This window comes from Narcine bancroftii, chromosome 1, assembly GCF_036971445.1.
Source record: "Narcine bancroftii isolate sNarBan1 chromosome 1, sNarBan1.hap1, whole genome shotgun sequence".
NCBI classification, from domain to species: Eukaryota; Metazoa; Chordata; class Chondrichthyes; order Torpediniformes; family Narcinidae; genus Narcine; species Narcine bancroftii.
The window spans coordinates 136798713-136823487 of NC_091469.1; the positions used below are offsets into that span (position 1 = coordinate 136798713).

The following is a 24775-nucleotide window of genomic DNA, read 5'->3' on the forward strand; positions in this document are numbered from 1 at the left end:
TCTTTTTGTTTTTACGAAAAACAGCACCAAACCTGCTTCTACTACGCATTCAGTTGATACCTTCCAACTTGTAACAACCTCAAACTCAGCCTCTGGTTCATTCATTTTATATCTGAGAACTCTGGCTAAAGTCTAACTCACAATGGGAAGAGTTTCACCACTTGAAAGTAAACAAGAAAATCTGTGGATGTTGGGGTTCTGTGCAATGCAGAAAAGCGCTGGAGAAACTCAGCAGGTCCTGCAGCATCCATAGGAAGTAAAGGGGAACCAATGTTTCGGGCCCAAAACATAGATTTCCGTTTCCTTCGTGTGGATGGTGCATGACCTGCTGAGTTTCTCCAGCACTTTTGTGTACTTCAACAACCGAAACCCTCCACGATTCCGAGCAATACTACTGAATAACCTCTCCACCTTACCTGCTTCAAGCAGAACAATCCCATCTTATCAAGACTAGAACCCTTCGCCAAGTTCTTCTCAACCCTATCAAGAGCCCTGACCTTGGTACCCAAATGTGGTGCACAATAATGAGCACAAAATTTCATTTGAGACGTCCCTGCCACTTTATTTCAAAACAACGCACCTATTACTCGTTCCTGTGAACACCAATCTATGCAGGGTTCAAACCTGAAAAGAAGAACCAACTACCACTACAACTTCAACCTTGTCCATTCAGTTTTATTTTTCTGACAACATCTATGTTACTTGTCACAACACCTTAAAACCCATATGCAGGCAGTGCTCATATTACATAAACATGTCTTTCCTGAGGACGGGTGATAGGTGAGCAGCTAAAATCTGTCTATTTCCTGTTGTTAACCATATCACAATGATCTGCACAATGTTTTTTCACTTCATTGATAAGTCATACAGATCCGACCCATCATTAAAACGAAGGAAAATATATCCTGCATCCAGTCATTAACCAATACCACAAAACATTTTGTATTATCTGGAAAATTGTGTCAAGAATGTACAGGAGAATTTGCATGAAGTCAGATTTCTGTAAGTCATTCACACGTAACCGGGGGAACTCCTGTAATTGGGCGGTAAGGCAGCAGAGCAGATGCACAATGGATGACCTTGTGAGAGAGAATTTATGCTGAGCAGAGAAGCTCAGTCACATCACTTACTGTAAACTTGCTTGAGGACTGGAGTTAAAAGATGAAAAATGCCTTGCATCCTTCAGACTCGTGTCCTATTTGGATGAATCAAATCGGGGATGATGCTTAGATAAGACATTCAGAAATGAGTGGAGTTGTGGATGGTGAAAAAGGTTGTCCAAGGACATGAATCAATAGACAATAGACAATAGACAATAGGAGCTGGAGTAGGCCATTTGGCACATTGGGCCAGCACCACCATTTTAGATCATGGCTGATCATTACCATCAGTACCCCTTTCCAGCCTTATCCTCATAACCCTTAACTCCGTTACCCACAAGAGTCTTATCTAACTCTCTTTTGAACATAGTCAGCGAATCTGCCTCTACCACCCTCTGTGGCAGAGCATTCCACAGATTCACACTTCTCTGGGTAAAAAAATGCTTTCTCATCTCCGTCCTAAAGGGCCTACCCTGTATTCTTAAACTATGCCCTCTAGTCCTCGTCTCCCCCATCATTGGGAACAAGTAATCAGACTTCACCTTGTCTATCCCCCTGATGATTTTATATACCTCAATCATGTCCCCCCTCATCCTTCTAAACTCCAATGGATACAAGTCCAGTTTTTCTAGCCTTGCTGCATATGACAACCCTGCCATCCATGGAACTAACCTTGTAAATCTGCGCTGCACACCCTCTATAGCTAGTATGTCCTTACTCAAGTTTGGAGACCAGAACTGGACGCAATACTCCAGGTGGGGTCTTACCAGGGCCCTGTATAACTGCAGAAGGGCGTCTCTGTTCCTATACTCCAATCCCCTCTTTATGAAAGCCAACATTCCATTTGCCTTCTTCACAGCTTTCTGAACCTGCATGCTAGCCTTCAGTGACCGGTGAACAAGTACACCCAGATCCATTTGCACTTCCCCACTCCCTAGCTTGTCTCCATTTAAATAATACTCAGCTTTCCTATTACTTCCCCCAAAATGAATAACCTCACATTTGTTCACATTGAAATTCATCTTCCATTTAGCCGCCCACTCCTCCAGCCTGTCCAAGTCCCTCTGCATTTTCCTTACATCCTCCTCACACCCCACACTGCCACCCAGTTTAGTGTCATCTGCAAATTTGCTCATGTTATTCACAATCCCCTCATCCAAATCATCAACATAAACTACAAACAACTGAGGACCCAACACCGATCCCTGAGGCACTCCACTCATCACATCCTGCCGTTCTGAAAAAGACCCATTCACTCCAACCCTTTGTTTCCTATCTCTTAACCAATTTCCTATCCATGTCAGCACCTTACCTCCAATACCATGCTCCCTGATCTTACCCACTAGACTCCCGTGCGGTACCTTATCAAAGGCCTTCTGGAAGTCCAAATACACCACATCCACTGGCTCTCCCGAGTCCACCCTCTTTGTCACATCCTCAAAAAATTCCAGAAGGTTAGTCAAGCATGACTTACCCTTAAGGAATCCATGCTGACTAGCCCTTATACTATTATTACTGACAGTTGGAGAAATGGCATAAAAATGAATCCGGTGAAATTTAAGGAGTTACACTTTGGCAGGTCAAATGCAAGGGGAAAGGAGACAGTTCCTGAGGCTGCCATTTCGCACTCCAGTGGAATTCTGACACTTGGAACCACATAATGCAATTGAACCTTGACACTATGGAGCTCAGCTGGATTAGTATAAGGAAGGCCTTGGTGAATACATAATGAAAACAAACAGACTTCCCTCACCTCGGAATTTGATTTCACCTATTATTTGTGCATTCAATGAAAACTGTGTTTGGACCTACCACATTGAACAACCCAAAATTCATGAAATGGTGATGTCTTTCCATTCAGAAATTGTTTTTTCAACTTTTGTCCTTTGAAGAGATTTAAAATCCCTTCTGCTTGTTGAAATAGATGACTACCGCTTCATTCTTAGGCAACTAAATGATTGAGAAGGGTTCAGAGAGCTCATTGCTGTATCTGACCCGACCTTGTTGGTTTTCGTGCAGTTGGATAATCATGTTGAGGAACTTTGGGGGACATCCGATGCGCTCTAGTATTTGCCAAAGCCCTTTCCTGCTCACGGTGTCGAAGGCTTTGGTGAGGTCAACAAAGGTGATGTAGAGTCCTTTGTTTTGTTCTCTGCACTTTTCTTGGAGCTGTCTGAGGGCAAAGACCATGTCAGTAGTTCCTCTGTTTGCGCGAAAGCCGCACTGTGATTCTGGGAGAATATTCTCGGCGACACTAGGTATTATTCTATTTAGTAGAATCCTAGCGAAGATTTTGCCTGCAATGGAGAGCAACGTGATTCCCCTGTAGTTTGAGCAGTCTGATTTCTCACCTTTGTTTTTGTACAGGGTGATGATGGTGGCATCACGAAGATCCTGAGGCAGTTTTCCTTGGTCCCAACAAAGCTTGAAAAACTCATGCAGTTTTGCATGCAGAGTTTTGCCGCCTGCCTTCCAGACCTCTGGGGGGATTCCATCCATACCTGCTGCTTTGCCGCTTTTCAGTTGTTCGATTGCCTTATATGTCTCATCCAGGGTGAGGACCTCATCCAGCTCTACAATGGCGTGAAGCAAGGCTGTGTTCTCGCACCAACCCTCTTTTCAATCTTCTTCAGCATGATGCTGAACCAAGACATGAAAGACCCCAACAATGAAGACGCTGTTTACATCCGGTACCGCACGGATGGCAGTCTCTTCAATCTGAGGCGCCTGCAAGCTCACACCAAGACACAAGAGCAACTTGTCCGTGAACTACTCTTTGCAGACGATGCCGCTTTAGTTGCCCATTCAGAGCCAGCTCTTCAGCGCTTGACGTCCTGCTTTGCGGAAACTGCCAAAATGTTTGGCCTGGAAGTCAGCCTGAAGAAAACTGAGGTCCTCCATCAGCCAGCTCCCCACCATGACTACCAGCCCCCCCACATCTCCATCAGGCACACAAAACTCAAAACGGTCAACCAGTTTACCTATCTCGGCTGCACCATTTCATCAGATGCAAGGATCGACAATGAGATAGACAACAGACTCGCCAAGGCAAATAGCGCCTTTGGAAGACTACACAAAAGAGTCTGGAAAAACAACCAACTGAAAAACCTCACAAAGATAAGCGTATACAGAGCCGTTGTCATACCCACACTCCTGTTCGGCTCCGAATCATGGGTCCTCTACCGGCATCACCTACGGCTCCTAGAACGCTTCCACCAGCGTTGTCTCCGCTCCATCCTCAACATCCATTGGAGCGCTTTCATCCCTAACGTCGAAGTACTCGAGATGGCAGAGGTCGACAGCATCGAGTCCACGCTGCTGAAGATCCAGCTGAGCTGGATGGGTCACGTCTCCAGGATGGAGGACCATCGCCTTCCCAAGATCATGTTATATGGCGAGCTCTCCACTGGCCACCGTGACAGAGGTGCACCAAAGAAAAGGTACAAGGACTGCCTAAAGAAATCTCTTGGTGCCTGCCACATTGACCACCGCCAGTGGGCTGATATCGCCTCAAACCGTGCATCTTGGCGCCTCACAGTTTGGTGGGCAGCAACCTCCTTTGAAGAAGACTGCAGAGCCCACCTCACTGACAAAAGGCAAAGGAGGAAAAACCCAACACCCAACCCCAACCAACCAATTTTCCCCTGCAGCCGCTGCAACCGTGTCTGCCTGTCCCGCATCGGACTTGTCAGCCACAAACGAGCCTGCAGCTGACGTGGACTTTTACCCCCTCCATAAATCTTCGTCCGCGAAGCCAAGCCAAAGAAATTATTGATATTATTATAAGTAATAGAGGAGAAGGAGAGAGGAAAATGGGAACAGGAGGGCAATTGCACACAGACAATACCAATCTGGGCAGCAGTGACTTGAAGAGAACAGTGGAGAATTAATTGGATATGGAACTCAGTGCCACCAACATTGAGAATTTTGATGCAATAATATGGGAGTCATAACATGGTTGAGCCATAAGAGGGAACAGTTTAAATTACACAATTAAATTTACATCGTAATGTCACATTCATTGATGATATCATCACTGCATAGAAAAAATGATGGGATTTGGTCATAAACTGGAGGCGAGGTGTGGGGTCAACCATGATCTTATGAATCACCGTCAGCCAATAAAACATCCCAGACCAGAGATGTAGAGAATCACCAAAAGGAGAAACTGCTTTGGACTGCAAATGGAATTTATATGATATAACAGTGACAGATAATGAGGTAAGTGCAGTGAGGATTGAGAAAAACAGAAGCAGTAAACCTGACGCAAAGCACATAAAATGACTATTGTCCCCAACAGCTCACGACAAATCAGACTGAAAACGAAATGCAATTAAAACCCCATGGGGCCAGCTTGCACTGGACATGTTGGGTGGCTCAAGTCGTCATCTGTGCTCCTCTGATTGCTACACTAACTCTCTGCGACATTTGCAGCAGTCCTGTATGTGAAGCAATCTGTGAACACCAGATGACAGATCCTGTGCAGAGAGCAACCCATTGGGTTTCCGCCAATGAATGCTTTCAAGAGCCTTTTTAAACATGTTTTTCAAAGGTTCTGATGGTAAGAAACAGTTAAATAATTATTTTGCTGTTTAAAAATAACACATTTATTAAAAGCACTTTGCTTTCCCATACGAGTACATGGGAGGTGGCTCTGGATCACCTGGAAAATAGCAACTCATTGCTGCTCTTCATTGACTACAGCTCAGTCTTCAACACCATTATTCCCTCAGTGCTGGTCAAGAAGCTCCAAATCTTGGGCCTCTGCCCCCCACTCTGAAACTGGATCCTTGACTTCATCTTTGGAAGACCAGAGTCAGTACAATTTGGAAAAAAAACACTCCTCCTCAGTGTTGTAGTGGCCTATCTGATGGCACTACCTCACACAAGTGGCAATAAGGGTCAGGAACCAGTGCCTTTATTGTGCTTAACCACAGCTTTTATAGTTCCCTCTGCGCGTTTCACGCTGAGCCTTCTGGGATGCGGTAGTGATGTCGCTTTCCAGTGTCAATGCCATAAAAAGCGCGGGCTGTTATTCGTGTGTTTTTCCTAATTGCTGGTGCCTAGCTTGTAGCTGGAGGACTGGGACATCGTTGGAGGCTATGTGCCTGATAATGTGCTTGGTTAACTGCTGTGGCTGTGCGCGATTCTGTTGTACGTGTGGGGCTCCCGCTACAGTGTCAACACAGATGCATCTCAAGGATATGTGCTTTGTCCATTGCTCTACTCAATATACATCTATGACTGGGTGTCCAGGCACAATTCCAATGCCATCTTCAAATTTGTTAATGATACCACAGTTGCCAGCAGAACCACAAACGGCAATGAGGAAGCGTACAGGTCGAGATAGATCAGCTAGTTGAGTGGTGAAACACTCAGCATTAGCAAAATCAAGAAGATGATTGTGCACCTCAGAAGGAAGTCAGGAGTACACAAACTAGTCCTCATCGAGGGCCCAATAGTGGAAAAGGTGTCAAGAACTTCAAATTCCTGGTGTCAACATCTCCAAGGACCTGTACTGGAGCCTCCGCATCAATGCAATCATGAAGAAGGCTCGTCAGCACCTATAGATTGTGAGGTGTTTGAGGAGATTCAGTATGCTACCAAAGACTCTTGAAAACTTCTACAGGTGTACTGTAGAGAGCATTCTGGCTGCTTGTATCACTGTCTGGCACGGAGGTGCCAGCACTCAGCTCAAGGAAAATCTCCAGAGGGTTGTTAACTCAGGCTGCAACATCACAGGCATCAGTCTTCACCTCTCCCAAGCACATCTCCACGAGGCGATGTTTTAAAAAAGCAGCTCTATCCTCAAGGACCCCTGATACCCACACCACTCACTCTGCTATCTTCAGGAAAAAGGTGCAGGATCCTAAAGATGAGCACTCGACAGCACAAGGACAGCTTCTTCCCCACTGCCATCGGATTCCTGAATGATCAAAGAAGCAAAAATACTGCCTGACTTTGACTTTCCGTGCACGATTCATATTTATTTTTCTGAGGTGGTTTATATGAATGTTTTCACTGAGATGCTACTGCACATGAGGGCCATTTCATGACTTGGTCATGACAATAAATTCTGATTCGGATTCTAAAGCTGACTCGCCAGGTATGAAGTGAATATTACCCCCAAATTCAAGAAAAATAGATATCGCCACCAGATTCCTAGTTCCAGCTTTTGGTGGCAATGAGGAATGGCAAAGAAGGCATAGACGGCAGTCCATGCTCACTATGGGCTGCTATATCAGAAGAAGGAAAGAGGCTAATATTAGTTGGGAAAATACTGGAATCTGTACTAAGGATGTGATATCAAGTACTCAGAAAATGCAAACATGATTATTCAAAGTTAAAAGGTCCTAGTATTGCGATGTAATAATACATAAAAATGTAACATACATGATATACTTCCAGTTTTGTCTGCCATAAGAGAAACAAAGAGTCACCCTGAGCACTGGCCGGTGCTCGAGACATTATTAGAAAAAGAAGCAAAAGAAAATCCCTTCAAAGAAACTGAATGATCACAGATTGCCCTCCAGCACTCCAGGAGCCTCTGCAGCCGTGCTAATTCCTGTTTAAACCATTGGCAGTCATCCTCTTGAATCCAAATTCAGATACCTGATTCCCATAAGCCAGTCTCCAGCAACCCGCAGCCTTTTTGGGTCGTTCAACTGCAAGTTGCCCACTGCCCACAGACTGTGTGGATGCTCCAGCCTTTGAGCCCTTCAGTGGTCAGTTGCCATGATCACCTCATCTATAGGCTCATCACCCATGTTTCTTCTCCTCAACTGGGTGTGTTCTCCCCATTTCTGGTGCCCTGTGCCGGTCTGCTGTTCCCTGAAGTCTGCAATCCCTCAATGTACATGGCCCAGCAAAGGTGCCACCGACTTGGACACGGACCTTTGTCGTTACAAGATTTTATTTTTTTTTAAACATTGTTGGCTCCTTTAACAGGCCATTTAAAGCTTGTACAGAGCTGTCAGGATCAAGACTAAGTCAACATGAATTTATGAAATGGAAATTACACTTGACTAATCTTTTGGAGTTCATTAAAGGTGTGACTCATAGATAAATTGATATGATGCATTTAGATCTGAGAAGACTTTGAATTATGTCCCGCATCAAAAGTTGGTGATCACAGTTATAACACAGAAAATTAGGAGTCATCCAACTGAAAGTCCATCGAATTGGTGAACTGTCCAAATGCAAATGGGAATAAATAAGTCTTTCCCAGGTTGACAACTGTGACTAATGGTACCGCTGCAAGAATTGACGCTTAGCCTCAATGATTCGCAATTTACATCAAAAATTTTGCTTAGATGTAACAGTAGCAGGCCCTTTAGGCTCACGAGCCTATGGCCCAAATACACCCAATTAGCCGACAATCCCTGGTACTTTTTGAACAGTGGAAAAAAACCTGAGCTCCCTGAGGAAACTGGCACAAACAAGGGGAGAACCTACAAACTCCTTTCAGTCAGTGCAGAATTTGAACCCCAGTCCCGTTCGCTGGCACTATAACAGCACTGTGCTTAGCCGTACCACCACTTAGTGGACCAGTTGTCATGTTTCCAAACCTGCAGATGATTCCAAACTCGACAGGATTGGCAAGTTTAACGGATGAAGATGAGCTAACTGGGTGGTAAGATTGTGAAAAGAAAAACCTCATATACTTTGGTGCAGTAAAGCAGGGTACATTTTGTTTTAATTGACAGAAATGTAGATAAGTAAAAGAATCTAGATGTTCTTTCACAAAAGTCACTGAAGGCCAACATACCGATGCAGCGAGCATACCGGCAAATCATTCATTGACATTTATAACAGGAGGAATGGAGTATAAAATAAATGCAGTATCAGTTGAAGTAGGCTGCAGAGGATTTGTAGCCACATCAACGTCAAGGTTATTCCAGGAGTTGGGAGTGCGAGGAAAGAAGCACCGACAAGCAGTCAAAGATCTCTCTAGAGCTGCTGAAAGAGTAGTCAGTGGCTCTGGATGAGGAGAAAGTATTCCACCTGGGCACCCAAATGAGGGAATGGAATCTAGGGGGTGAGCCCAGGATGCCGGGAGGTGGCTTAGGTCTATCAATGAAACGCTAAGGAAGGAGGGCACCCACTTGATAACTAGGAAATGTCACCACTCACTTGGCTACCCCGCAGAGTCAAGGCAGCAAGTATCAGGGGTGCAATAAGGAATATTGACATCTAGTTCTGCCTAATATACCATATTTATTTTTATAGATATAATACTTGTCTTGCATATGTATTATTTGTCCATGTTATGATTGGTTGTATGTCTGCATGTTTTGGACATGGAGAACACTATTTTGTCAGGTCGTACTTGTACAATCAGATGACAGTAAATTTGACTAGTCTGTGCCAAACCATTTTTTTTTTGCCTAGTCCCAATGGCCTGCATCCAGTCCATAGCCCTCCATTCCTCTCCCATTCATGTACCTGTTCAAATTTTTCTTAAATGTTCAAATTGAACTGCATTCACCACTTCAGCTGGCAGCTTGTCCACACTCCCACCACTCCCTGTGTGAAGAAGTTCCCCCTAAACTTTTCTCATGTCCTCTTGTTTTTAACTCACCTACCTTCAGTGGTAAAAGCCTACCAATATTTAGTCTGTCTATAAACTTCATAATTGTAAATAACTATCAAATTTCCCCTCATTCTTCTATGCTCCCATGCATAAAATCCTAAACTGTTTAACCTTTCCCTTAATTCAGTTCATGAAGTCCAGAACTATACATAATATTCCAAATTTGGCTTCATCAATAACTTATTCAACTTTACCATAACATTTCAAATCCTCAGTACTTTGGTTTATGAAGGCCAATATGCCAAAAGCTCTCTTTAATACCCTATCTACCTGTGATGCCACTTTTGGGGTATTATGTATCGATATTCCCAGATCCCTCTGTTCTCCACATTTATACTACCATTTACCATACATTAACTTTCCTGGTTTGTTCTTCCAAAATGTAACACCTCACACTTGTCTGCATTACATTGCATCTGCCAGTTTTCAGCCCATTTTTCCAGCTGGGCCAGAGCCCTCTGCAAGCTTTGAAAACCTTCCTCGCTGTCCACAAACCTTCAATATTGGTGTCATCTGCAAATTTGCTGCCCCAATTTCTCACATTAACATCCAGATCATTGATATAGATGACAAATACCAATCGTCCCAGCACTGACCAATACCAATGCTGAGGTACACCACTAGTCACAGGCCTTCAGTCTGAGAAGCAATCGTCCGCCACTACTCACTAGCTTCTCCCATCCAGCCATTGTCAAATCCAGTTCATTACCTCACAATGAATACCTTGCGTCAGAACCTTCCTGACTAACCTCCCATTTGGAACCATGTGCAAGTCCACGAAGACAACATCCACAGTCTATTGTCAACTTTCCTGATAACCTTCTTGAAAAAACTCTAAAATTGGTTAAACACAACCTTCCACGCATAAATCCATGTTGAATATCCCTAATTGGTTTCTGGCTATCCAAATATTTGTATATCTGATCTCTTAGAACACCTTCCAATAATGTACCTGCTATTGATGTCAACCTCACCAGCCTATAATTTCCAGGGTTACCTTTGGAGCAATTTTTAAACAATGGAGCAACATGCGCTTCAATCCTCCACCATCACACCCGTAGCTAAGAACATTTTAAATATTTCTGCCAGGGCCCTTGCAATTTCTACACATGCCCCCTCAATGTTGGAAAAAATATCTTGTCAGGCCATGGGTATTTATCCAACCTTATTTGCTTTAAGACAGCAAGCACCTCCTTCTCTTTAATCTGTATGGGTTCCATGACCTCATTGCTTGTTTTCCTCAATTCCCTTGACTCTGTGCTATTTTCCTAAGTAAATCTTGATGCAAAAAAAAACATTTAATATCTCCCATATCTCTTTTGGTTCCATACAAAGCCAACCACTCTGATCTTCAAGAGGACCAATTTTGTCCTTTACTATTCTTTTGCTCTAAATATACCTGTAGAAACCCTTTGGATTTTCCTTCACATTGGCTGCCAAAGCAACCTCATGCCATCTTTTTACCTTCCTGATATCTGTCAGGATGGAGGCCGGTGACAAGCGGTGTGCCTCAGGGACTGGTGTTGGGTCCCTTGCTGTTTGTCATTTACATTAATGATTTGGATGATGGGGTGGTAAATTGGGTTAGTAAATATATGGACGATACAAAAATAGGGAGAGTTGAGGATAGTGAAGATGGTTTTCAGGGACTGCAGACGGAATTGGACTGCTTAGAAGAGTGGGCTGAAAGATGGCAGATGGAGTTTAATATCAATAAATATGAAGTGCATCATTTTGAGAAGAATAATCAAAACAGGACATATGTAGTGAAGGGGAGGACATTGAGGAATGCAGAGGAACAGAGAGATCTTGGAATAACAGTTCATCATTCTTTGAAAGTGGTATCTCATGTGGATAGAGTGGTAAAGAAGGCTTTTGTTATGCTGGCCTTTATAAATCAATGCATAGAATATGGGAGTTGGGAAGCGATGTTGAGACTGTTCAAAGCATTGGTGAGGCCAAATGTGGAGTACTGTGTGCAGTTCTGGTCACCAAATTATAGAAAGGATATCAATAAGGTAGAGAGGGTGCAGAGATTTACTAAAATGTTGCTTGAATTGCATTATCTAGAATACAAAGAAAGATTGAGTAGACTGGGTCTTTATTCATTGTAGCGTAGAAGGTTGAGGGAGGATTTGATAGAGGTATTTAAAATTATGAGGGAGATAGACAGAGTAGATGTGAATAGGCTTTTTCCCTGGAGGGTAGGTGAGATTGGAATGAGGGGTCATAAGTTAAGGGTAAGGGACACAACTTTAGAATTAACAGGAGAGGGAGCCTCTTCACTCAGAGAGTGGTGGCTTAGTTGAATGACCTTCCGGAAGAGGTCAGTTTTGTTATTTAAGAGAAGGTTGGATAAGTGCATGAATGTGAGGGGATTGGAGGGTTGTGGACAGGGAGCAAGTAGGTGGAACTAGAGGAGATCACTTAAATCAGTGTGGACTAGAGGGGCCGAGATGGCCTGTTTCTTTTCTGTAATTGTTATATGGTTTTCTGTTCATATTTTATACTCCTCAATACCTCATTTATTCCATTATGCCTTTACCCTGTTATTCACCACTTTCTTCTTCCACACCAGATCCCCAATATCCCTTGAAAGCCATGGTGCACTATGCCTTCTAACCTTGCCTTTGATCCTGAGAGGAACATAAAAACTCGACTCTCAAAATTTCACCTTTGAAGAACCTCCATTTATCCTTGCCCAAAAACAACTTACCCTAATCCATACATCCTAGTTCCTTTCTCATTTTCTCATAATTGGCCTTTCTCCATTTTAGAATCTCAACCTGAGGCTCAGACCAATCTTTTTCCATAATTAATTTGTAACTAATGGCATTATGATCACTGGACCCAAAATGTTCCACTACCACATACTTCTGTGACCTTCCCTGTCTTGTTCCCCAATAGGAGATCTAGTATTGTATTCTCTATATTTTAATTTAGAAAACATTCCTGAACATATTTGACAAACTCAAAGCCATCCACCCCTTTTGTACATACATATGACAGTATGGGAGTCCTGTCAATATGTGTAAAATTAAAATCTACTATCACATCCTTAGGTTTCCTGCAGCTGTCTGCTATCTCTCAACAGATTTGCTACTCCTATTCTTATTGTCAATTGGATGGTTAATCATACAAACCCGTGACTCCAGACAAACCTTTCCCATTCCTCAGCTCCACCCATATAGCCTCAGTAGATGAGCTCTCTGGTCTTTCCTACCTTAGAACAGCTGTGATATATTCCCTGATGTGCAAATGCCTCTCTTCCCCCCTCTCATCCCTCCTGTTCTATTACCTTTAAAGCAACAGAAGTCCAGATCTGAGGTGCCAGTCCTGCCCCTCCTGAAACCAAGTTTCACTAATGGCCACACTGTCATAATTTCACATGCTATTCCATGGTCTAAGCTCGTCTGGCTTTCCTACAATAGTCCTTGCATTGAAATTGATCCACCATGTTACAACCCGTTGACTTCAAACGCTACATAAAATTTTCACATTTTTTAAAATCCTTCTTCCACTCCTGTATCTGCTCTGGTTCTCATCTCCCTGTAAATCTAGTTTAAACCCACTGAAACATCACTCACAAACCTTCCCACAAGGATATTTGACCCCTCCAGTTCAGATATAAACTATCCCATCAGACAGGGCTCATCTTCCCTGGAAGAGAGCTTGATGATCCTGATGCCTTTTCTCCTATACCATGTCTTTAGTCATGTGCCAAGTTTCATTCTCCTACTTCTAACCTCACTAGCACATGGCATCGGTAGCACTCCTGAGATCACAACCCTGGTGGTCCTGTCCTTCAACTTAGCCCCCAACACTCTGAACTCTCCTTGTAGGACTTAATCACCCTTCCTACCACGTTATTGGCCCCAGCATGGACCACAACATCTGGCTGCTCACCTTCCCTCCTGAGAAGGCCATGAACTCAATATGAGATATCTCAGACCCTGGCACCAGGGAGGCAACATACCATATGGGATAATCGATCTCTTTCATAGAACCTCTTATCTTTCCCCCAAATATGGAATCCCCCATCACTACAGCTTACCTGTTCTCCCCCTGTCCCTTCTTAACCAGAGGACCAGACTCCATGCCAGATACTTGATTGGCTTGCCCTGGTAGGTTATCACCCTGCAATCATCTCCAAAATGGTATATTTGCTATTTGAGGAGAATGGCCACAAGGTTACCTTTCATTCTCCAGGCTGTTACCCATTTACCCTCCTCCTGCCTCCTAGGGTAACAATGTCCCTGTATCACCCATCTATCACCACCTCTGCCTCTCGCATGATCCGGAGTTCATCTAACTCCAGCTCCAATTCCTTAACTCAGCTTGTCAGGAACTGCAGCTAGATGCATTTCTCACAGATGAACTTGTCAAGGATAATGCTGGCATCCCTGATCACCCATATTCTGCAAGGAGCATTCACCTGCCTTGGCTGCCATTCCCACTGTTTATGACAAGGAAAAATATATATCTAAAACCTTTCCTTAACTGTGTCTACCTGTTGAATCCTTTTTGTTCCTCGAAGAGAGTGGCATTTTCATACTTCAACTCCAGCACACCAACTTAGCCCCCATTCACCGAAGCCCCTTGATCCAAAGCCTTTCTACTCTGACTCAGCCCATTCCAATTTGATCTTATTACCCCCCAAAAAACATATTTAATTCAGATGAATTGCAACTGAAATTTACTAGACTTCTCCTGGAAATAGTGAGATTATTATATGAAAAGAGATACAGGAGGATTACCTGTATTCTCCTAATCTGTGAGTGGTAATTTCTTATTCTCTGAACAGCTGGTGGTCAGTAGCTTTGTTACCGATGGTCCGTGGCTTTGTTACAGAAGAACCCACAAATATTACTGCTCCGCTGAACAAGTAACGTGCAATGCAAGGTGGTAAATTTCACAGCAACAGCAAAAAAGATAATTCTCCAAAAAATGCTCAAACCAAAACAAAAGAATCCACTTAAGGTTGAGGAATGAGCTTCAGATCACCAGCCCTCAATCCCTTGATTGGGGGCCAGTAGTTTTGTGTTTTTGCAAGTCCAGAAATAATTAAAGTGGTCCAAGTTGAAAGGAGTTTGAGACCCACTGCTCGACGTTAGAACAAGAGGAGATTTTGGAGAGGATGCAAGTGTGATAATTTACCTGTCAGAGATTCTGGTACCAGGGATCACAGACAGAATAACAGGTAGAATCAAGATGCAGAGACATTTCTTTGCACTGAAGGTAGGAAATCTGTGCTGTTGTGTTACAAAGAGAAAGCGCAGGGTATGACGTTTCTTTTATTTTAAGAAAGAAATTTGGGTTCTTTTAAAACAATTATACTTTATTAGCTAAAGAACTCCCTCAGGACCGTGTGGAGTCATCCATCTTGAATCCAACTGAAGCTGCACCCAAATAGCCTCCAACTCCCTCTAGTACTCTATCATTACACAGGGTACAGAGAAATGTACAGTTAAAATACTGAAAGAGTGCCACCTTTTTACCAGTGAAAGGTGGATTTATGGGTCAAATAGTGCAGGAAAGAAACTATCCTCAATTTGGAAGTTTGTGAATTCTGGCTCATGAAGCATCTGAAGAGATTATGACCCAGGTGGGATGGGTGTATTATAAATTGGCAGCTATCCCAAGGCAGAAACAGCCATGGTGGAGTTGATGACAGGAAGACTGGTTCAGTTCACAAGTATCTAAGTGCTTGCAGCTTTGGATAGAGTGGCTACTGTACCAATCTGTGTGCATCCATGGAGGATCTGTAAAATTGGTCAAAGATAATGGGAACACACTGAATTTCATCAGACTTCCAGAAAGAGTCATTGGTATGATATCCTAGTCAAAGTGTTGATGTAGTTGGATAAGACAGGTTGTTGGTGATATCTAATCTTCCAAATTCTCCATCGTCTCCACTCCAGCAGTGTTAATATATGGAGGGACATAGCTTCCTTACCAACCTCCCAATTTTTTTTTCTTGTCAATACCCTGTTCCTTCATTTTGCTGACATTGAGAGAGAGGGATTGTTATCTTGACACCATACCACCAGTCTCTTTACTCCTTCCTGAACTTCACGTGAATAATATGAAGAAGGCTGAGCAGAGGTAGAAGATCAGCCATGATTTTGATGAGAGATAGGTTGGGTTCAAAAGAACCAGATGGCCAACTTTTACTCCTTGCTCTTGCGGAAGTTTACCATCAGCACTTTCTGGCCCAGGATGGTAGAATTTTATTGCCCCCACACACTACCCACAAAACACTTCAATGACAGGTTGAAACCAGAAGTAACTAGACTGCTCGAGTCTTGATTAAATTCTTGATTAAGATGCATCTGGTGGTATTCCTGCATTTAAATATGAAAAGTGCAAGATGATTGAAGTTATAATTGCTCAGTTAATCTTACACATTCCAAATTGCCTCAAAATGTCCTTGGCATGAACAGCACACAGGCTGTTAGGCAAATCTGGTTGGCTTAATTTCTTGAATAACATTATTTGTTTATTTCTTCATTTCAGGTCACTTTTAAACTTCTGACAAGTTTACTCGTCCAAAAGGTGCAAGGCTGTAAGAGCCCATGATTTTAGCAGCACGTTTTAATCATCCAAGAGTGTTTGTTTACCTCAAGCAAAAAGGTTTTTTTGAAGCTGGGTGAAATTGGGAGATGTGTAAGAGGAGTGACAAGATAAAACTATTTTGTAAGTTGTTTATATTTTAAATGTATAAGTAGAAATTTTGAACAATACTGGCAGAAACTGAAGAAACCTTTACAGAGCATGAATAAACATGCATGTATTATCAAGATAAGATAAATATATATTGGAAAACAATGAACAAATATAACGTGAACCTTGATGAAAATTGGCTCCACACTGAAAACACTCAATTCAGTAAAAAAAAAATTTGGGTTGAAATTCTTCTTTGATCATGACTGCTAGACATAGGCACTCGCACTAGCTATACACATCTCAGAGCACTCGGCATTATTGAAATCAAGGGATGAACAACTTTTAGCTTTCTGGCATCCATCCAGCATGAGTAACCAAAGACAAATTATGCCCTGAATCTTGTCCCTTCTCAACTCTTTCCATATTAATCTCTCTAGTCACACACAGGCATAAGGGGTGGCACGGTTACCACACAGTTAGCTCAACCCTCTTACAGTGCCAGTGACTCGGGTTGAATCTGGCACTGTCTGTAAGGAGATTGTGAGCTCTCCCTATGTCTGTGTGGGTTTCCTCCGGTTTATTCCCTTCAAAATGCACAGGGGTTGTACATCAATTGGGTATAGCTGGGCGGCACAGGCTCATGGGCCTGTTATACTGCTGTATGTCTAAATTTAAAATTTATTTATAAATTTATAGAACAGTGCAGTACCAAAACAGATGCTTTGGCTCACGATGTCTGCACTGAACATGATGCCCAAATTAAACTGAAGCTCTGCTACTTGCACAGAATACACATTATATCCTGCATATGCATGTATTTATTGACTTGATGAGTCAAATAAATCAATGTTCAACTGAATTCTCAAATCAGTGCCTCAGTGTGTCATTACAATGATGCCCTGTGCAACAAGAAGAAAAAATGGTGATTTCGCCACAAACCTGGTGCTCATACACAGGAACAAATGTAAAATAAAGACTCAGAAAATGATCACACAATTGCCAAGATTACCACGACCACATTCAAATCAAGTCTTCAAGCCACTGCGACTTGGGAACTTTTCTACTCTGTCCACCGTGCTTCTATTCAGTCCTCAGCAATGGTCCAATTCACAAAAGTGCTCAGCAAGTCATGCAACATCCACGGAAAGCCATGGACAGTCAACGTTTCAGGCATGAGTCTTTCTCTAGGTATGCCAAAACTCAAAGGTCTGAGTAAGAAATTGGTTCCACTACTTTATAATTTTCCCCTCATCCTGCTGTGTTCTGCGAAGTGCTGCCCTTCCTTTTCACAGTTTCCAAACCATTGTGGTTTCCTATGTCACTGAAGCTAAAGAATAATTTTTACCCCCACCACCCACCCCATCACTGGCGTCCCTACTATTTCACCCACTCCCATTCTCATCACCCTTTCCCCCAACCTGAACATGTAGAATACCCTTGATCACCCTATCAGCTTTGGCATCTAGATCTTCATTCTTCGACACATCCACCAATTTCAATGTGATCCCACCACATCTTTCTCGCTGCACTCCTCTCTACTTTTTGCATGGACCATTCTCTCCCTAGATTGCACTTTCCTCCCTGCCCATCATTTCACACCCTTTGGCATTTCCCACTGCAAAACTTGTCCCTACACCCTCCCTCACTTCCATCTTGGACCGTAAACAGACCTTTCAGGTGATGTGGACTTTCACATGCACCTCACACATCTTAATCCACTGTATTCAGACTATTCAGTGTGGGTTCCTCTACATCAGTGAGACCAAATGTAAAATTGGTTGACCACTTTGCCAAATACCTGTATTTTAGGTGCAAAGTGGAATGCCCTACTGGCAGCCATTTTCATTCCTCACACCATTTCCATAAAGGCCTACTTGTCCTCAGCCTCATCCATTGTCACTTGAGGACAAATGCAATATCGAGGAACAATGTATGATATTCCACCTGAGTGGCCTATAACTATAGTGGGCGGTCAGTGTTGTGGTTAATGCAACACTGTTACAGCACGAGCCACCGAGGTTCAAATCCAGTGCTGTCTATAAGGAATGTGTCTGTGTGGGTTTCCTGTGGGTGTTCCAGTCTCCTCCCATCCTTCAAAACATAGCAGGTTGTAGGTCAATTGGCTGTAATTGGGGAGCACGGGTTTGAGGTCTGAAAGGGCTTGCTACTGTGCTATGTATTTAAATTTTAAAATGTCAATTTTAACTCAATGGCAGGAATGATAAGTTTTCTACTTTCAGTTAATCCCCTCCCAATCTGGTTATACTATTTCCATCCATCCTTCATTAGTTCCCATTTTACCATCCCATTTTATTGCTTGCTTTTCCATAACCTTTACATACTGCCCTCCCCCCCACCCACAGCCCACCAGGTAGCTCCCTCCTCTACCTGTATCTCCATTTTCCCTGCCAATATCCTATCACCTCTTGGCCCCCTCCACTCCTATTTATACTCCCTCCTGGAGTCCTGACCCGAATCCTCGACAGACCACTTCTCTCCATGGATACCGCTCAACATGCTGAGCCCCTCCTTGTTTGCTCAAGATTGCAGCGTCTGCAGTTTCTGGAGTTTCTCGAAGAATAATTTGTAAGTTCTAATTTCATAAATGGTTTGTTGATTGACAAACCAACCGTGGTCCAAGTCTCAGTGGTGAGACAGACATAAATATGAGCTAATGAGAAGAAAATTATTGACGTCCTACTACTTGTAAAAAGGACCCAGGTCCATGACATTAACTGTGGACGCTGTGTGACCTGCTGGGTTCCTCAGCACCTAAATGCACTGTTAGAAAAAAAAAATGACTGTTAACCTATTACGTTGCAGATGTCAAAGAAGGTTTGGCAATTTCCGATCAAGAGTCACATAGCTTGTACAGACTGGAGCAGTGTACTGACAAGTGAGAAGAACATTAAATTTTAGGATGACGGATGGCATGTCAATTAGTGTTCCATTTTGTCCTGACTTAGCATCGAGCTTCCAGCAGCACTGATTAAGTGGCAATTATTTCAGAGAAAAGGCTCAGGGCCAAAACATTGGCTACCTTTTACTTCGTAGGGATGCTGCGTTAACTGCTGAGTTTCTCCAGCACATTTGTGTTTTGGAGGTGACCTCAGCATCTCCAGATTTTCTTGTTCAACTCCAACACATTCCTATGGATTTCTTTACAGAGCAGTGAGCAGGACAAAAATCACAAGAGTCGCTGTAGAAAACCTAGACTTAGATGCCCTCTTACTCTTACAACCACCATATTTATGTTTAATTATAGTGAGTTGATTGTTCCATAAATCTTCGTCCGCGAAGCCAAGCCAAAGAAGAAGACAATATACATGTGTACCAAAATTCTAACTTTTTGAAATTGAACAGGTATTTTATATTTAAAAAAAACTATAAATCAATTAAAGCCCAACTACAACAATACTGTACTCATTTGAATTAAAAAAACAAATACAAAAAATTGGCAAATAATAAATATTTAGATTTATCCTCATGTAAAATAAAGTAGCTTTGCAGTTTTGCAGACAATCCTTTTGTGGTGTCAGAGCTGTCCATGATTTGCGTAACAAGTCGGGGGGGGGGGGGGTTCAAAATCCTGATAGCTGTTGGGTGTGGTGATACAACCACCAGCCTACTGCAGGGGGCAATCTCTGTATCTGGAGGAAGACCACCTAAGGGGCTGACTCCACCTGGCCTGCTGTCAATCAGCCAACCTGAATATAAACCTGAGCCAGACCTTCCTAAGCCAGTCACATGGGGAGGCACCAAGACATGAACTGGTGTTCAGACTTTTACTGGAATAAAGCCTAGTGTACAGTGTTTTCCAAGTTTGTGCTTGTTTGCTGCTACCTCAGCCCACCACAATTTATTCCAGAAAAATTTAAAAAGAGACGATGGAGAAGTTTCTGATGATCAGGAGCCTGGAGATCGACTTCCAACACCCAGATGCCCAGGCATGCTTTGAGACCTGGAAGCACGCAATTGAGGTAATCATCCTAATACAGGCTGAGGTAATCAACACCAACCAGAAACTAAGCTGGGCCCATACGCTTTCCAGGCCATCAAGGACTGCATGGACTACAAAACCCATGATGGCCATACTGGAGAGCATGTACAAGTCCCAACTAACATGATCTATGCCCAGTACCTGCTCAGCATTAGGGTTCAACAGCCAGGTGAGACGGCAGATGCTTACCTGTGCAGCCTGCTTGAGCTAGCCTGCCTGTGCCTAGCCAACCGAAGGGGAAGTAGAGCGACTGACCTGGGATGCCTCTGTGCGAGGTATGCGATCAAAGAGCACCTGGAAGAAGCTTCTGGAGGAAAACATTGCCTCACATAACCAGACAATGGAGATAGTCTGCTCCCTGGCGGCTGCAGCTCATCACGCAGAGGTATTCGATGTTTGACTCCCCCAACCTTCTGCCTGGCCAATACACATGACGTCCGTCGATGAGGAGGCCTATGGGAGGAGACAACCACAGCTGTCGGCACAGCTCGCCCCGAAATACTGCGGATCCTGGTGTGGGTCTAATGGGTGCTCACACAAAGGCTGCCCATTGAGGAACTCACATTGTTTCCAATGTGGTAAGAAAGACCACTTTGCCAAGATGTGCATTTCCAGGCCCATCGGGAAAACTGCAGCCCTCTGCGACCAGCTGATATCCTTCCCAAACGCCGCCACATGCGAGGACCAGGCGACGCCATTACTTGCCCCACCGCTTCCGCCCTCACCGCCGACGTCACTTCTGGCCCAGCCACCAGCCCGCACTGCAGCAGTGTGCTCAACCCTGATGCCTTCTTTCTCCGAATGAATTCATGTTCAGCACCACTTATAAGGGCAAGATCAAGATCGATAAGATCTTGTGCTGGAGAGTTCAACTGGCCACATTCAGCTAAGACATCCAGTACAGACTGGAGAAGTCCAATGACTTCCCCGACTCTCTGTCCCAGGCACTGCATGACACACTTTCCCACCTGGGCGTCACGCACCTGTACCATTTCATCAAGTCCCGGAACCTCCACTTCACCATCCATGAAGTCCAGACCATGACTGAGTCATGCAAGGTCTGTGCAGAGTGCAAAGTGTGCTTCCTCCACCCACTCAGGCCCATGACGTTAAGGCCACTCAGCCATTTGAATGGCTTAGCATCGACTTCAAGGGCCCCCTGGCTTCTACGAACAAGAACATCTACTTCATTGCAGTCATAGAAGAATACTCCAGTTTTCCCTTCACCATCCCTCACCCTGACACCTCCGTAGCTACAACCTGAAGGACAACGGACAGGTGGAGTGCATAAATGGGGTGATCTGGAAGGCAGTCCTCCTGACCCTGAGATCCAAAAGATGGTCCACTGACTACTGGCAAGAAGCCCTCCACGAGGCACTCCATGGCATTAAGTCGATCTTGTGCACTGCTACTAATCAGTCCCCTCATGAGTGCCTTTTCTTGTTCCCCTGGAAATCTGTGACTGGGATCTCCCACCTAACGGCTCATATCTCCAGGACCAGTGCTCCTCCACAAAAATGCTTGAGCCCACTGGTCGAGCAGTTGCTCCTCCTCCATGCCAATTAGAACTATGCTTATATCAGGTACCCTAGTGGCTATTGTGACACTATCTCGACCAGTGATCTGGCACCACCCCCCTAGAGTCACAACTACCCATCCCAAACTCCCATCTTTGACCCATCCAGGATTTGGGGGCTGGCCTCCTCCCTCTACCCCTATAGAGGGCCCCACTCCTAGCGGACCAGAACCCATTGCCCCCCCATAGACAGACACAAATAGACACCGCTCTGCCCACATCGAAATCCGCCAAGGCTATGTTGGACTCAGCCAACCCTCAGACAACCACACCTTGGCCGACCTTTGACCTGTGACAGTTCCAGAGAATCCAATGGCCGCTGGACCATCTGAATTTGTAAATACCACCCGGCACCATTTAACATACCACCCCCCCCGCCCGGCACAATTTTAAGAAGGGGGTAAATGTGGTGATATGACCACCAACCTACTGCAGGGGATGATCTATGTACCTGCAGGAAGACCACCTAAGGGGTTGACTTCACCTGGCCAGCTGTCAATCAGCTGACCTGAATATAAACCTGAGCCGGCCCCTCCTGAGCCAATCACACGGGGAGCCACCAAGGCATGAACTGGGGTTCAGACTTTACTGGAATAAAGTCTGTTGTACAGTCTTTTCCAAGTTTGTGCTTGCTCGCTCTACCTCAGCACACCACAATGGGAAGAAACTGTTCTTTCTTTTTCAATATTTTTATTGAAATTCAAGTTCCACATCAAAAAATACAGAGTATATAAGAATACATATTAAAAGTCAAAAAGTAATACATTTCACTTAGATCATACCAGTTCATCCAAGGGACCCCAGATTCTTAATTAAACAAATTACATTACAGTAATATTTTATGATTTCATTATAAAAAGATCTAAACCTACTACCAAAAATACAGCTGTTTGGCAAGGTGAGGAAACAAGAATTCCTTATCAAAGTGATAAATTACCTTATTAGTCAAGACTTCTGCATTCATATCAAATCAGAGGTTCAGAAAATAATTCATAAAAGGTCCCCACAGTGAAACTGTTCTTGAACTTGAAGATCAAATCACAGAAATGCAGGAGGAACTCAGCCGATCTTGCAGCATCTTTGGGAGGTAAAGATATTCAGTATGACTGACGTTTCAGACCTAAGCCCTTCCTCAAGTTATGAATGAAAAAAATCAGGCATCTGAATTAAACACTGCCAAAAGGAAGGGGGAAAATGGAAGGGGGAGACCAACAGACCAAAGGTGGTCCTCTCATCATATCCAATTAACACAATTAGTCTGTTGGTCGGTACTCCTCCCCCTTTGATTCTTCCTCCTTCCTATCCCCAGCCTTTGACTTGGACACGTTTTTTTTCCACTCAGGCCCGAAACATCCGTAATAAATCTTTGCCTCCTATGGACACTGAAAGATCGGCTGAGTCCTCCAGCATTTCTGGATTTTGACTAACAATCACAGCATCTGCAGACTCTGGTGTTTCGCCTGAACCTGAAGATATTCAGGCTTCCGCGTCTTCTGTTCGAAGGTAGTGGCGAGAAGAGGTTGTGACCAGGGTAATGCGGCTCACTTATGATGTTGGCTGCCTCCTTGAGTCAGCATCTCATATAGATGTGTTCAATGGTTGGAAGGTTGGAGCTCGTGATCAAATGTTGTTTTGCGTTTATTTGTCACAAAATTTGTAGTTCAATGAGAAGGATTCTTCTGCCAAACAGGTTATCTCTGGCATTACATCCAGCTGGGCAGAGAGCACAATTTACAGGGTACAGCATTTCAATGAAAAGGGAAATCAGTTAGCATCATGCAAGAGCAGCATGTGTCTGGGCATGAGCGATCTTCGGTATACTGATGGCAGCAGATTCGCTGATAGTAATACAGTACAATCTAAAGTGGGGTACTTGAACTCTCCCTGCTTGGAGGTGGGTAATGTATAGTTTTAAAGGGAACATACATGATCACAGGACACTCCAATCCAAGTCTGTTTCTGCCATTATAGACCAACAAGGCAGTAAGGGCACCTTCATTATTAAAGGATTGTGAATGGAAGTGAATAGTAAAACCATTATCGAACACCCTTCCTACGAAGGGAAGCAGGATGATTAATGGAACAGATAATGTTAGTTGTGTATTTACCAGGCAAAGTGTTCTTACCAGTATCATTTGTTTGTCCAGAATGCTCTACCAGACATAGTGGTAGTTAAATAGATTGAAGCATCCTAAAAGAATCTCAATAATCACCTGAATTTAGCAGTGTTGGGAAAGAGACAGGGGAGTGAAGCTAAGTGGGCTAGTCTTGGATAGAGTTGGTATGGCCTCAGTATATGGAAATGGTCTCCTTGAGTCCTCAAACAATTGTGCTTCAACAAATCCCACGAAGTACAACAGACACATGTCCTGTGATTAAAATTAACCTGTCCTTTACAATATATATTTTAAAACAACTGCAAAAGAAATTCTTACACAAATTTGTAATGAACATTTTTTGTGATCTTCTCTAAACTACACCCAGATCCCACCTCCAAACCTGACTGCATCAATGTTCTTTCTGCTCTGCTCAACTTCAACCATCAATCATAAATACTGATATGGAATTGCCTGTCTCAGTTCACTTCCTATAAACATAATTAAACTATGGAAAACCTTATTTCCTGAGTTAACCTATCAACTAAAAATGTGCTGAATGACTTGAGGTGTTTATCTGCACAATTACATCGGACCTGGCCTTTATACTCCAGGTAAACAAAGGAAGTTCAAAATAATAATTTACAATAATTTGTGCTGCACTTTGGTTTGACACATCAATGTCTCAAACTCAGTCAAGGGCAATCAGACATGGGGATTTCATGTAGAGATTGGATCTGAAAG

General features: G+C 43.5%; 1 protein-coding gene across 10 annotated transcripts in view; it reads right to left on the minus strand.

Moving 5' to 3' along the window:
• LOC138764513 (teneurin-3) overlaps window positions 1-24775 on the minus strand; it is a 4541667-nt gene that overhangs the window by 2539653 nt on the left and 1977239 nt on the right. The gene's annotated exons all lie outside the window — the stretch shown is intronic.